Consider the following 13,088-nt stretch of genomic DNA (forward strand, 5'->3'; position numbering starts at 1 on the left):
AGATAATTTCTAGTATTGAGTTTTGAACAACAAGGAAGACGGTGTAGAGTCTTATAATATTTACAATATGTCTTTGATGTAAGTTTTGCTGCACCGGTTTATCCTTGTGTTTGTTTCAAACAACCTTGCTAGCCTAGCCTTGTATTGAGAGGAATTCTTCTCGTGCATCCAAATCCTTGAGCCAAAAACCATGCCATTTGTGTCCACCATACCTACCTACTACATGGTATTTCTCCGCCATTCCAAAGTAAATTGCTTGAGTGCTACCTTTAAATTTCCATCATTCGCCTTTGCAATATATAGCTCATGGGACAAAATAGCCTTAAAAACTATTGTGGTATTGAATATGTACTTATGCACTTTATCTCTTATTAAGTTGCTTGTTGTGCGATAACCATGCTCCTGGGGACGCCATCAACTCTTTGTTGAATATCATGTGAGTTGCTATGCATGTTCGTCTTGTCTGAAGTAAGGGAGATTTACCACTCATTAAATGGTTAGAGCATGCATGATGTTAGAGAAGAACATTGGGCCGCTAACTAAAGCCATGAATCATGGTGGAAGTTTCAGTTTTGGACATATATCCTCAATCTCATATGAGAACATTAATTGTTGCTACATGCTTATGCATTAAAGAGGAGTCCATTATCTGTTGTCTATGTTGTCCCGGTATGGATGTCTAAGTTGAGAATAATCAAAAGCGAGAAATCCAAATGCGAGCTTTCTCCTTAGACCTTTGTACAGGCGGCATAGAGGTACCCCTTTGTGACACTTGGTTAAAACATGTGTATTGCGATGATAATCCTGGTAATCCGAGCTAATTAGGACAAGGTGCGGGCACTATTAGTATACTATGCATGAGGCTTGCAACTTGTAAGATATAATTTACATGATACATATGCTTTATTACTACCGTTGACAAAATTGTTTCATGTTTTCAAAATAAAAGCTCTAGCACAAATATAGCAACTGATGCTTTCCTCTTTGAAGGACCTTTCTTTTACTTTTATGTTGAGTCAGTTCACTTATTTCTCTCCACCTCAAGAAGCAAACACTTGTGTGAACTGTGCATTGATTCCTACATATATACTTGCATATTGCACTTGTTATATTACTTTACATTGACACTATCCATGAGATATACATGTTATAAGTTGAAAGCAACCGCTGAAACTTAATCTTCCTTTATGTTGCTTCAATACCTTTTACTTTGAATTATTGCTTTATGAGTTAACTCCTATGCAAGACTTATTGATGCTTGTCTTGAAAGTACTATTCATGAAAAGTCTTCGCTTTATGATTCATTTGTTTACTCATGTCATTACCATTGTTTTGATCGCTGCATTCATTACATATGCTTACAATAGTATGATCAAGGTTATGATGGCATGTCACTCCAGAAATTATCTTTGTTATCGTTTACCTGCTCGGGACAAGCAGGAACTAAGCTTGGGGATGCTGATACGTCTCCGACGTATCGATAATTTCTTATGTTCCATGCCACAATATTGATGATATCTACATGTTTTATGCATACTTTATGTCATTATTATGCGTTTTCCGGAACTAACCTATTGACGAGATGCCGAAGGGCCAGTTGCTGTTTTCTGTTGTTTTTGGTTTCAGAAATCCTAGTAAGGAAATATTCTCGGAATCGGACGAAATCAACGCCCAGGGTCCTATTTTTCCACGAAGCTTCCAGAAGTCCGAAGGGGAAACGAAGTGGGGCCACGAGGTGGGGACACAGTAGGGCGGCGCGGCCCAAGCCCTGGCCGCGCCGGCCTAGTGTGTGGCCCCACCAGGACTCCACCGACCTTGCCCATCCGCCTACTTAAAGTCTCCGTCGCGAAAACCCTACCACGTTTGACGAAACCAGAGAAAACCTTACAGAGCCGCCGCCATCTCGAAGCCAAGATCTGGGGATAGGAGTCTCTGTTCCGGCACGCCGCCGGGACGGGGAAGTGCCCCCGGAAGGCTTCTCCATCGACACCACCGCCATCTTCACCAACGTTGTTGTCTCCCATGAGGAGGGAGTAGTTCTCCATCGAGGCTCGGGGCTGTACCGGTAGCTATGTGGTTCATCTCTCTCCTATGTACTTCAATACAATAATCTCATGAGCTGCCTTACATGATTGAGATTCATATGATGATGCTTGTAATCTAGATGTCATTATGCTAGTCAAGTGGATTTTACTTATGTGATATCCGGAGACTCCTTGTCCCACGTGTGTAAAGGTGACAGTGTGTGCACCGTGTGGGTCTCTTAGGCTATATTTCACAGAATACTTATTCACTGTTATGAATGGCATAGTGAAGTGCTTATTTATATCCCTTTATGATTGCAATGTGTTTTGTATCACAATTCATCTGTGTGCTACTCTAGTGATGTTATTAAAGTAGTTTATTCCTCCTGCACGATGTAATGGTGACAGTGTGTGCATCGTGTAGTACTTGGCGTAGGCTATGATTGTGATCTCTTGTAAATTATGAAGTTAACTATTGCTATGATAGTATTGATGTGATCTATTCCTCCTTTCGTAGTGTGAAGGTGACAGTGTGCATGCTATGTTAGTACTTGGTTTGGTTATGTTGATCTGTAATGCACTCTAAGGTTATTTAAATATGAACATTGATTATTGTGGAGCTTGTTAACTCCGGCATTGAGGGTTCGTGTAATCCTACACAGTTAGTGGTGTTCATCATCCAACAAGAGGGTGTAGAGTCTAGCATCTATCTATTTATTCTGTTATGTGATCAATGTTGAGAGTGTCCAGTAGTGAAAGTATGATCCCTAGGCCTTGTTCCTAAATACTGCTATCGCTGTTTGTTTACTGTTTTACTGCATCTTTACTTCCTGCAATATTACTACCATCAACTGCACGCCAGCAAGCACTTTTCTGGCGCCGTTACCTCTTGCTCATATTCATTCATACCACTTGTATTTCACTATCTCTTCGCCGAACTAGTGCACCTATTAGGTGTGTTGGGGACACAAGAGACTTCTTGCTTTGTGGTTGCAGGGTTGCATGAGAGGGATATCTTTGACCTCTTCCTCCCTGAGTTCGATAAACCTTGGGTGATCCACTTAAGGGAAACTTGCTGCTGTTCTACAAACCTCTGCTCTTGGAGACCCAACACTGTCTACAAGAATAGAAGCACCCGTAGACATCAACATGCTACTATCATAATGTTGATCAATACTATTGTAAAGCATATGAGATGAATGAAGTGATTCGAAGCAATGGTAAAGATAATGACTAAACAACTGAATCATATAGCAAAGACTTTTCATGAATAGTACTTTCAAGAGAAGTATCAATAAGTCTTGCATAAGAGTTAACTCATCAAGCAATAGATTCTTAATAGAAGGTTTTGAAGCAACACAAAGGATGATTAAGTTTCAGCAATTGCTTTCAACTTGTAACATGTATATCTCATGGATAGTTGTCAACATAAAGCAATATAACAAGTGCAATAGGTAAACATGTAAGAATCAATGCACACAGTTGACACAAGTGTTTGCTTCTAAGATAGAAAGAAGTAGGTAAACTGACTCAACATAAAGTAAAAGAAAGGCCCTTCGCAGAGGGAAGCATGGATTACTCATGTGCTATAGCTTTTTATTTTGAAAACATGAAAACAATTTTGTCAACGGTAGTAATAATTCATATGTGTTATGCATAAAACCTCTTATAAGTTGCAAGCCTCATGCATCGAATACCAATACTGCCCGCACATTGTCCTAATTAGCTCGGATTTCCATGGATTATCATTGCATTACATATGTTTCAACCAAGTGTCACAAAGGGGTACCTCTATGCCGCCTGTACAAAGGTCCAAGGAGATAGATCGCATTTGATTTCTCAGTTTTGATAGATCTCAACTTGAGGACATCCATACCGGGACAACATAGAAAACAGATAATGGACTCCTCTTTAATGCTTAAGCATTCAACAACAGATAATATTCTCATAAGAGATTGAGGTTTAATGTCCAAACTGAAACTTCCACCATGATACATGGCTTTGGTTGGCGGCCCAATGTTCTTCTCTAACAATATGCATACTCAAACCATTTAATCATGATAAATCACCCTTACTTCAGACAAGACGAACATGCATAGCAACTCACATGATATTCAACAAAGGTGTAAAAAGTTGATGGCGTCCCCAGAAATATGGTTACCGCTCAACAAGCAACTTATAAGAAATAAGATACATAAGCGACATATTCAATACCACAATAGTTTTTAAGCTATTTTCCCATGAGCTATGTATTGCAAAGACAAGGAATGAAATTTTAAAGGTAGCACACAAGCAATTTACTTTGAAATGGCAGAGAAATACCACATAGTAGGTAGTTATGGTGGACACAAATGGCATGAGTTTTGGCTCAAGGTTTTTGTATGCACGAGAAGCATTTCCTCTCAGTACAAGGATTTGGCTAGCAAGGTTGTTTGAAGCAAACACAAGTATGAACCAGTACATCAAAACTTACATAAGAACATATTGCAAGCATTATAAGACTCTACACTGTCTCCTTGTTGCTCAAACACTTTTACCAGAAAATATCTAGACCTTAGAGAGATCAATCATGCAATCCAAATTTCAACAAGTTCTACAGTAGTTCTCCACTAATAGGTTTAAACTACATGATGCAAAAGCTTAAACATGATATATGAGAGCTCAAAACAATTGCCAAGTATCAAATTATTCAAGACATATACCATTTACCACATGAAGCATTTTATGTTTCCAACCAAATAGCAATCAACGAAGCGGTTTTCAACTCCGCCATGAACATTAAAGATAGAGCTAAGAACACCAGTGTTCATATGAAAAAGCGGAGCGTGTCTTTCTCCAATATAAGGAATGCTAGGATCCAATTTTATTCAAACATAAACAAAAACAAACATACGCTCCAAGTAAAGCACATAAGATGTGATGGAATAAAAATATAGTTTCACTAGAGGTGACCTGATAAGTTGTCGATGAAGAAGGGGATGCCTTGGTCCCCAAGCTTAGATGCTTGAGTCTTCTTGAAATATGCAGGGATGAACCACGGGGGCATCCCCAAGCTTAGACTTTTCACTCTTCTTGATCATAGTATATCATCCTCCTCTCTTGACCCTTGAAAACTTCCTCCACACCAAACTTAAAACAAACTCATTAGAGGGTCAGTGCATAATCAAAAATTCACATATTCAGAGGGGACACAATCATTCTTAACACTTTTGGACATTACCCAAAGCTACTGAAAGTTAATGGAACAAAGAAATCCACTCAACACAGTAAAAGAGGCAATGCGAAATAAAAGGCAGAATCTAACAAAACAGAACAGTCCGTAAAGACGAATTTTTCAGAGGCACTTAACAGGCTCAGATGAAAAAGCTCAAAACTAATGAAAGTTACGTACATATCTGAGGATCACGCATGTAAATTGGAAGATTTTTTTGATTCTTCTACAGAGAGATCTACTCAAATTCGTGACAGGTAGAAATCTTTTTCTGCGCAGCAATCCAAATCTAGTATCAACTTTACTATTAGAGACTTTACTTGGAACAACAACATGATAAGGAGAGGTTGCTACAGTAGTAACAACTTCCAAGACACAACAAAACAGTAGCAAAATAAAAACATGGGTTATGTCCCAAGAAATGCTTTCTTTATAGCCATTAAGATGGGCTCAGTAGTTTTAATGATGCTCTCGCAAGAAATAAGAGTTGAAGCAAAAGAGAGCATCAAAAGCAAATAAGAAACACTTTTAAGTCTAACCCACTTCCTATGAAAAGGAATCTTGTAAATAAATAAGTCATGTAAGCATAATGCAATAAGCATAGGAAAACAAGACAAGCGCAACTTCAGGATTTTAAGCAAAAAGAGAGGTGTTTTAGTAACATGAAAATCCCTACAACCATATTGTCCTCTCTCATAAAGATTTTCAGTAGCATCATGGACAAACTCAACAATATAACTATCACATGAAACATTCTTATCATGAGCTACATGCATAAAATTATTACTCTCCACATAAGCATAGTCATTACTATTAATTGTAGTGGGAGCAAATTCAATAAAATAGTTATCATTATTATTCTCATCACCATAATCTTTACTATTAAATTGCAATAGGTGACTGCCTGGTGTCACAAACGGGCCAAATAGTTTTTCTCCTAGGCCCAACATGCTACAGTGTTTTTTTCTTAGATCCGAATTTCTGTGGAATTCCCATCGAGTCGTTCTCCCGAATCTCTGTAGAATTTCCATCGAGTCGTTCTCACACACAAAAAAAGACTCGCGCCATAGCTCTGTACTTTCCACCGGCACCTCGGTACCTACGATTCTCGCGGCTCTCGCCGGTTCGAGGTAGGAGCGGTTTTCAACTCTACCAAAAGCTTGGGACTGGCGTTTTGGAAAACGGCACCACGCGAGGAGGGTTTTATTACCAGTCTCACGATGCCATCAGCACGCTATGCAATTTTCTTTAGGCAGCAGCTAGACGTTGATTTGTTTGGATGAACAGGAAAACTGCTCGATAGAAACGGCGTGAGATTCTACTCGATGCGCAAAACTCAGACAATCTTGCCTGCCCTTGCATGTAGAATCGGTAACAGCACATTCAACGTGCATACTGGTTTGTCCAAAAATAACATGCATACTGGGCCCCTTAATTAGCCTCTACACATGTGTGTGTACACACTTACGTTAACGCGCATGCCATCCTAGATGGAAGAAGACTCTTGCACACAACACAAATGTGTACATATCGGCCAGCTTCATGTCTTTTCTATAGCATTCTAAATGCTTAGAGATTATAGTTCAGTGTGTTAATTAAGTGCAAGTAATAATTCTTTAGAGACACAAGCTGGTTTTGATCTAGCGAAAAGAATAAATATAGACCTCCGTTCTAAAATAGTGTCAACTTTTTAAGATATGGATGTATCTATAATAAATATATTTCTAGATATGGATGTATCTAGACAAAGGTGAGACACTTATTTGTATAGAGGTAGTAGTTATAAAGGACAAAAACCAACATAAGTTGATGTGCCTTTTCCCAAGAGAAGTTCTACAATTTCTCAGTTTGTTGCATATAAAGAAGATCTTGTTAGAATATAATCTTCATGTAACTAAGACCAGCGCGGAATCCTCCTAATTAGACCAAAATGCTTCTCTGCAAGGTTAAAGACCGATGACTCATGTGGATAAGTCAAGGAAAGTCGTGAACATGCTAGACCTAGATAAAATACTTTGATCTGCTGATGGGACCAAATTTATTCTTTGAAAAATTAAGTACTAACGACTCATGAGAAGAAAGTTAAGGAAAGACGTGAACATGCTAAACCTCGGTGAAATAGTTCGACGGACATGTTTTACATTGGACAAATAAGAAAGATGTGTTGTATTTAGTTATTTTCATTGAATGATATAAAAATCAGTCGGTCCGTAGCAACGCACGGGTATAGTGCTATCATCATATATACTAGATTTAGATGTGCGCCTTGGCGCACGATCCCGTGTAGTCCATGTCTATGTTCATTTTATGTAACAATATTAAAATTTAACTACCAATATGACAAAATATTTCATAGGTTTTAGAAAACAGTGTCGTTAGAATGAAATTGAGATAAACCACACAAAACTAACAGACATGATAAGACATGTAATACAAAATCCCTGCTATGTAATCAGAAAATCAACGGTGGATTAACCAACTATTTAAGCAGATGTGAATCTTTGAGATTAATTTCACATGTCAAAAACATGCATCTCTAGGGAACACGGGGAAATACATACCGATGGTAGTCTGTCTTATAGTAAGAGCAAAGAATATTTCTTTTACATACATAAAAGTTACATATCCGAAGCGGTCTGCTGACATCGCGGTGCCGGTGGTGGCGGGTGTCTTGGGGAGGCGCTCTGTTGTTGCAGCGCTCGGTCGAACCGGATCTCAAAGGAATGGATGGAGGGCCTGGTAAGCTACTTCTTGCTGGTATACTGTAAAGCGTTTTCGTGTTCCATTCCTCTCTGTAGGTGAAATGAATTATTGAAAGAAGAGAAGATAAACTTTTTTGCTGTTGTGTCAAGAATTTGACTGTTCTATGTTGATGTTTACTTGTACCAACCAATTCTATATATTTAGTTAATGTACAGGTGATGAAGGAATTTCCTGTTTCCATCCTACAAAATGTATGAAAAAGTGGCTACCAAACCACATAATCTTTTAGGAAAATCCAGAAATATCATTCCTATCTGGCACACACACCTTCTGTACTATTTGATAGCTAAACTCTGAAACATGCTGCAGTACTTCAAACCCAAAAGTCTGTTCCACTGGTAGCTTGCTTTAGCATGTGCTCCGTTGGTTTCATCAGGAGGCAATGCAATTTAGATGTTGATCAACCTGTTCTTTCCACTGAGACTGGGGGGTGTATAACCGTACAATGATTCTAGATGCCGATTTTGCAACCATCCAATTCCAACAACCAGCGAGTATCTCACTTAAAACAGGACAGCAAGCACAAGTCCTCAAGCAAAAAATAGTTTAGATTCATGTACAAAAAAGGTTCAGATTATGTTCATCGGATAGGATTATACTGCCTCTGGTCGTACCGCTTTTCAGCGCTTTTCTCCGTAAGGCAAATAATTCCCACCAGATAAATATATAAACAAAATACCGGAGAGGCAAGAAAAGATGCCATTATACAGATGCTTAGTAAAGTGACATAACTTAAACCAGGCAATCTATAGATGTTTTGTATTAATTAGTAGACTATTTGGTCACATTTTTTAACAACAACGTGAGATGCAAGATTTGGGACTCCAATTATGCCTTGACTTGATGTGCATCACTAATAAGAAATGCATGTAACACATCCTAGGCATTGTCTAAACTTATCACATTGTGCTTGCAAGTAGGAACTGATCACATTGTGACTCCAAGTAGACATGCCGTGACAAATTGGAGGCATTCCGTGAGTAGTTTTAGTACTGAATAACTGCAGGCGGTAGTGGATAGAAGGTTGGATAGGCTGCATAAACATGGTCTTGTTCCTGCAAAAGATTCCAGATGATTAGCCCCTATAATGGATATATCAATGGAAATTTTGAGACTGAATAATGTGCAGGAACTTACCACAGTAGCATTTAGATGGATTCATTTTTTCTAAATAGCATAAAAAAACATGAGCACATGAATAGGTCGGTATAGTACAGACAACTAAAATCTGAGAATCTTAACTGCAGGCGGTAGTGGATAGAACGTTGGATAGGCTGCGTAAACATAGTCTTATTTCTGCAAAATTTTCCAGATGATTAGCTCCTATAATGCATATATCAATGGAAATTTTGAGACTGAATAATGTGCAGGAACTTACCACAGTAGCATTTAGATGGATTCATTTTTTCTAAATAACATAAAAAAGAAAATGAGCACATGAATAGGTCGGTACGACAACTAAAATCTGAGAATCTGAACAGAGTATTTTCTTCTCTCAAAGCTTTGAAGATATCAAAGTCTGCATTGTAATAGAAGGAATTTAAGCACTGAGCATCAGATACCAATCCTTCTATGCATTTTTTTTATAAAAAATACCTTGGATTTGCTGCCACATTTGGGAACCGACGGCTAGGACTCTATTGTATCTATCGCCACAGAGCTAAGTTTTCTTCCAACATCTTTTTCATGATAGGATTAGGTACAGTTGGCTGTCGCTTAACACGCAATAAGCTCCCTTAGTATGAACTAAAGTATCCAACACACTGATCAAATGGCAAGTCATGTGCAACTATGTGGACATAACAAAGCTCACATTAATATCATAAGGCATGTCAGACAAAGTAACAAAAAAGGATGACTCGTAATGCGCATTAAAATTACCAAAAAAAACTTGGAAAAAGAATGCTAGTACCAATATTTGTCTTCAAAGCAAAGCAGAGAAGTGCGAACATGTGAGAAAAAATGAACATCCCCAAATGTATAAGTTGTTCTTTCCTTCAGTTGTTCTCTTTGTTGATCAAAGCTCTTGGTTGGGACATATTCCTTCATTGTGTTTCCCTGTAATATCTGTCAAAGCTAAATCTTTATTTCATGGAGAAGATGCAATTTTCTGATCTGAACATGCAAAAATTCTGAAGTGGATATATGTGAATACATCATACTAACCTTATAAAAGAACTTCCTGTCTACTGCTTTATGTTTTATTTTTGCACAGTTACTGATATTGGCATTTAATATATAGTAATGTTGCAAGATTATCTTTTCCTCTGATGCTAGGAGAGTGGATCAAATAAGAGCTACTTTGACTGTGTTTGTCAGGTAGCAGAATTAGGCATCTATAATGGAACAACATAATGAGCACACAAAATACAGGCTATCATGTACGGAGCTGAATTGCAGTGATCTTGGGAAGAAAAGGATATAATTTTGCCACGATTTGGATTCCTATTGAAAAAACAGTTATTAAATTGGGTTAGCTTCACATCTGCTTCCATGTAGGGGTAATCAAATATTGGATAGTAGGGTGTGTCTTCAGCACTGATGGCCTCTAAAGATGACCTACACTCATCGGATACCCAGCTTGATGGCAAAGCGCTACGGCGCTGGACTAACAATAGCTAGGTGCCGCTGAGAAACACCAATGGCCTACATCACCAAGAAAAATCTTCTTTAGGGAGCAGAAAGCAACAAACTGATAAACCCGTAGAGAAAAGCAAGGAACAAATGAAGAAAACAATCCAGAAGAGGATGGCACAGATGATACACCACCGCACAAAGCATCTTGATCCTGCCAGGCTCCGCCTATCCTCCTCTGAACCGATGATAGTGCACCGGCAGCCGACGAAGTGTACCTGGCTGACGATGGTGATGGCGGAGCCATGCCACCTCAACCTGTGGGTGTTCCCCAGCTCGAAGGAGCGGGATGAAGCCGGCACACCCTGTGTCACTCTTGGTACAGTATGTGTCGACGGCGATGGCGCTCGAGGAGTGGGGGAAGAAGGTTGTGTTGCTACATGCCAAGCAGGCATAGAGCGGACGAACCGGCGAGGTCGTGGGGAGCTGCAGCTGTCTAGACACAGCAGGGCCAAGGCACGTAGGAGCTCGTCCTGCGGATGTGCAACCTTGATACGTCGGTACAGACACGGCAGCCATGGAGGGAGATGGGGCGCCGCCCCACCGGGTGGAGCACTCGAGTGGCAGCGATGGGATTTTTTTTTGGAACTTGAGCGGTGGGGATTGGCGAGGAAGAGGAACTGGATTGTTCTGGAGATGGCAATACCGCTTTCACCAATCCATCGTGGGAAATAAACCGGTTGACTGGTAACTGAAGGTGAACAAAAGGAGGAGAGAGAGCGATTACCGGCGCATTGTTGTAGCATGGCAAAAAGAGAGGAAATTAATCTACCATCTCTTCCTTGTTCTTCTCTGATGAACCCATTTTGAAAGGTAGACACTCTGTAATAAAATATAGGCACCTCAAAATCCAAATATATTTGATGTTAGTCACAGTATGGTTGAAGGAATCACTAAAATCAGCTGTATAAAATCAATGGTATTTGTTTTGGAGAAGCTAGGCAGATGTATAGGCTTGATCACAACTATATGACATTGGTGGTTTTACTTTTGGGCACACGTTATTATGATGATGGGTGTCGCACACATGTTTATAAAAAGAATGACATCATCTCTTGTAAACAATGCAAGTTGTCGTATTTTAATGTGTAGTTTTTCCATAATGCGCGTGACACCAAAATTAAATTTAAAATGCACATATATTGAAATATGATATAATCTATACACCACAGCAGTCCGTTCAAAACAAAATATGGCAGCTAGCTGTTTCAACAGATGTTATACTGAAAGAAAAATCCTATCAGCAGACATTGTGGACCTTTCAACAATAAATACATAAATATTGGTTGACTATATTCATGGAAAAAACAATTTATAACATAAGATTACCTTTGCTTGTCTAGTATATATGAACATGTACGGCACTTATAAGCTATAATCCCTGTAACAATAAAAATGTTTGCGCCAGATGGGAGTAATGGGCCTAATTAGTTATTGTTGTCTTAGCAGATGTCTGGAATTTTGATGTCTAAAAAATGGGCAAAGGCCACCTTGATGGAGGCCTTGTGCATCAAAGTCCTCAATGTGTTCTTCCCATCAAGTAATAACGGTGAGTTTACCACTTAACAGAGGCAGGCACTTTTATAATGTCTTTTCTGAGCACTGCTATCTATACAATGAGCCTTACCTTGCATCCTTTAAATACACATGTCTCCTTGGTTTCTGATTTATCTTTGACAGCATAATACCAATTATCCTGGTGACCACTCCAACTACATCTGAACTCTGAAATTAGCAGTAAAAAAGAAAATTCAGTACACATGAGAAGTAGATAATACAACATGCAATGCATAGGCTGTTTTCGCTGAAAACCTGGCGCTGGTCTGTCTTTGCAATCTCTCTGACATGGATTGATCATAGATAACAAGTTGCTCTTCATAATTTTTTATGCATAGAAGAAGATACATCTTTCAGATTATGTCGTATTGCATCTCTTCTAAGATTAGCCTATTACTGAGTAATCTTCCACTACAAATAGAATTTGTAGATATTATAAAAGGTGTCAAGGAATAACCATTTCTTCCAAACATAATATAAAGTTTTTGCAGCAACTGGCCATATAAATATTCAGAAGGAATAACTTGGCGGCTGTCATCCAAAGACTGCAATCTGTGAAGCCAGATCATCGGCCATATACCGCCAATATTTATCAAGCAATCTTGACTCATTAGTAAAACCACATAGTAACAATACTGTCATAAATAGATGTCTAAGCCGGAAAGAAGAAGCCCACTGAATGGATTCATCAAATAAGTGAAACCACTCACTGTCATCACCAGCCAATTCACGGACTTGCCAAGCTTCCTTGAAAGAGCCATAAAATGTACACGGTTTGCAAAAAATTCACGGCCACCAGCAAGACGTTACCGCTGAAACTACAGGTGAAGCCGAAGAACCACACGGAGGAGAAGGTAGATCGGGCAAGGATGGGACAACAGAATCCACCGACCATATAA

At 39.0% G+C, this 13,088-nt stretch overlaps 1 long non-coding RNA gene across 1 annotated transcript; it reads right to left on the reverse strand.

The window, feature by feature from the left end:
• Nucleotides 1-8,509: 8,509 nt before the first annotated feature.
• Nucleotides 8,510-12,581, reverse strand: LOC127300612 (uncharacterized). Its single transcript, XR_007851413.2, has 3 exons — nucleotides 12,445-12,581; nucleotides 12,260-12,357; nucleotides 8,510-11,454 (listed from the first exon to the last, which is right to left on the reverse strand). It is a non-coding gene; the product is annotated as an uncharacterized lncRNA (long non-coding RNA).
• Nucleotides 12,582-13,088: the final 507 nt, after the last annotated feature.

This window comes from Lolium perenne, chromosome 5 (genome assembly GCF_019359855.2).
Source record: "Lolium perenne isolate Kyuss_39 chromosome 5, Kyuss_2.0, whole genome shotgun sequence".
Classification (NCBI taxonomy): Eukaryota; Viridiplantae; Streptophyta; class Magnoliopsida; order Poales; family Poaceae; genus Lolium; species Lolium perenne.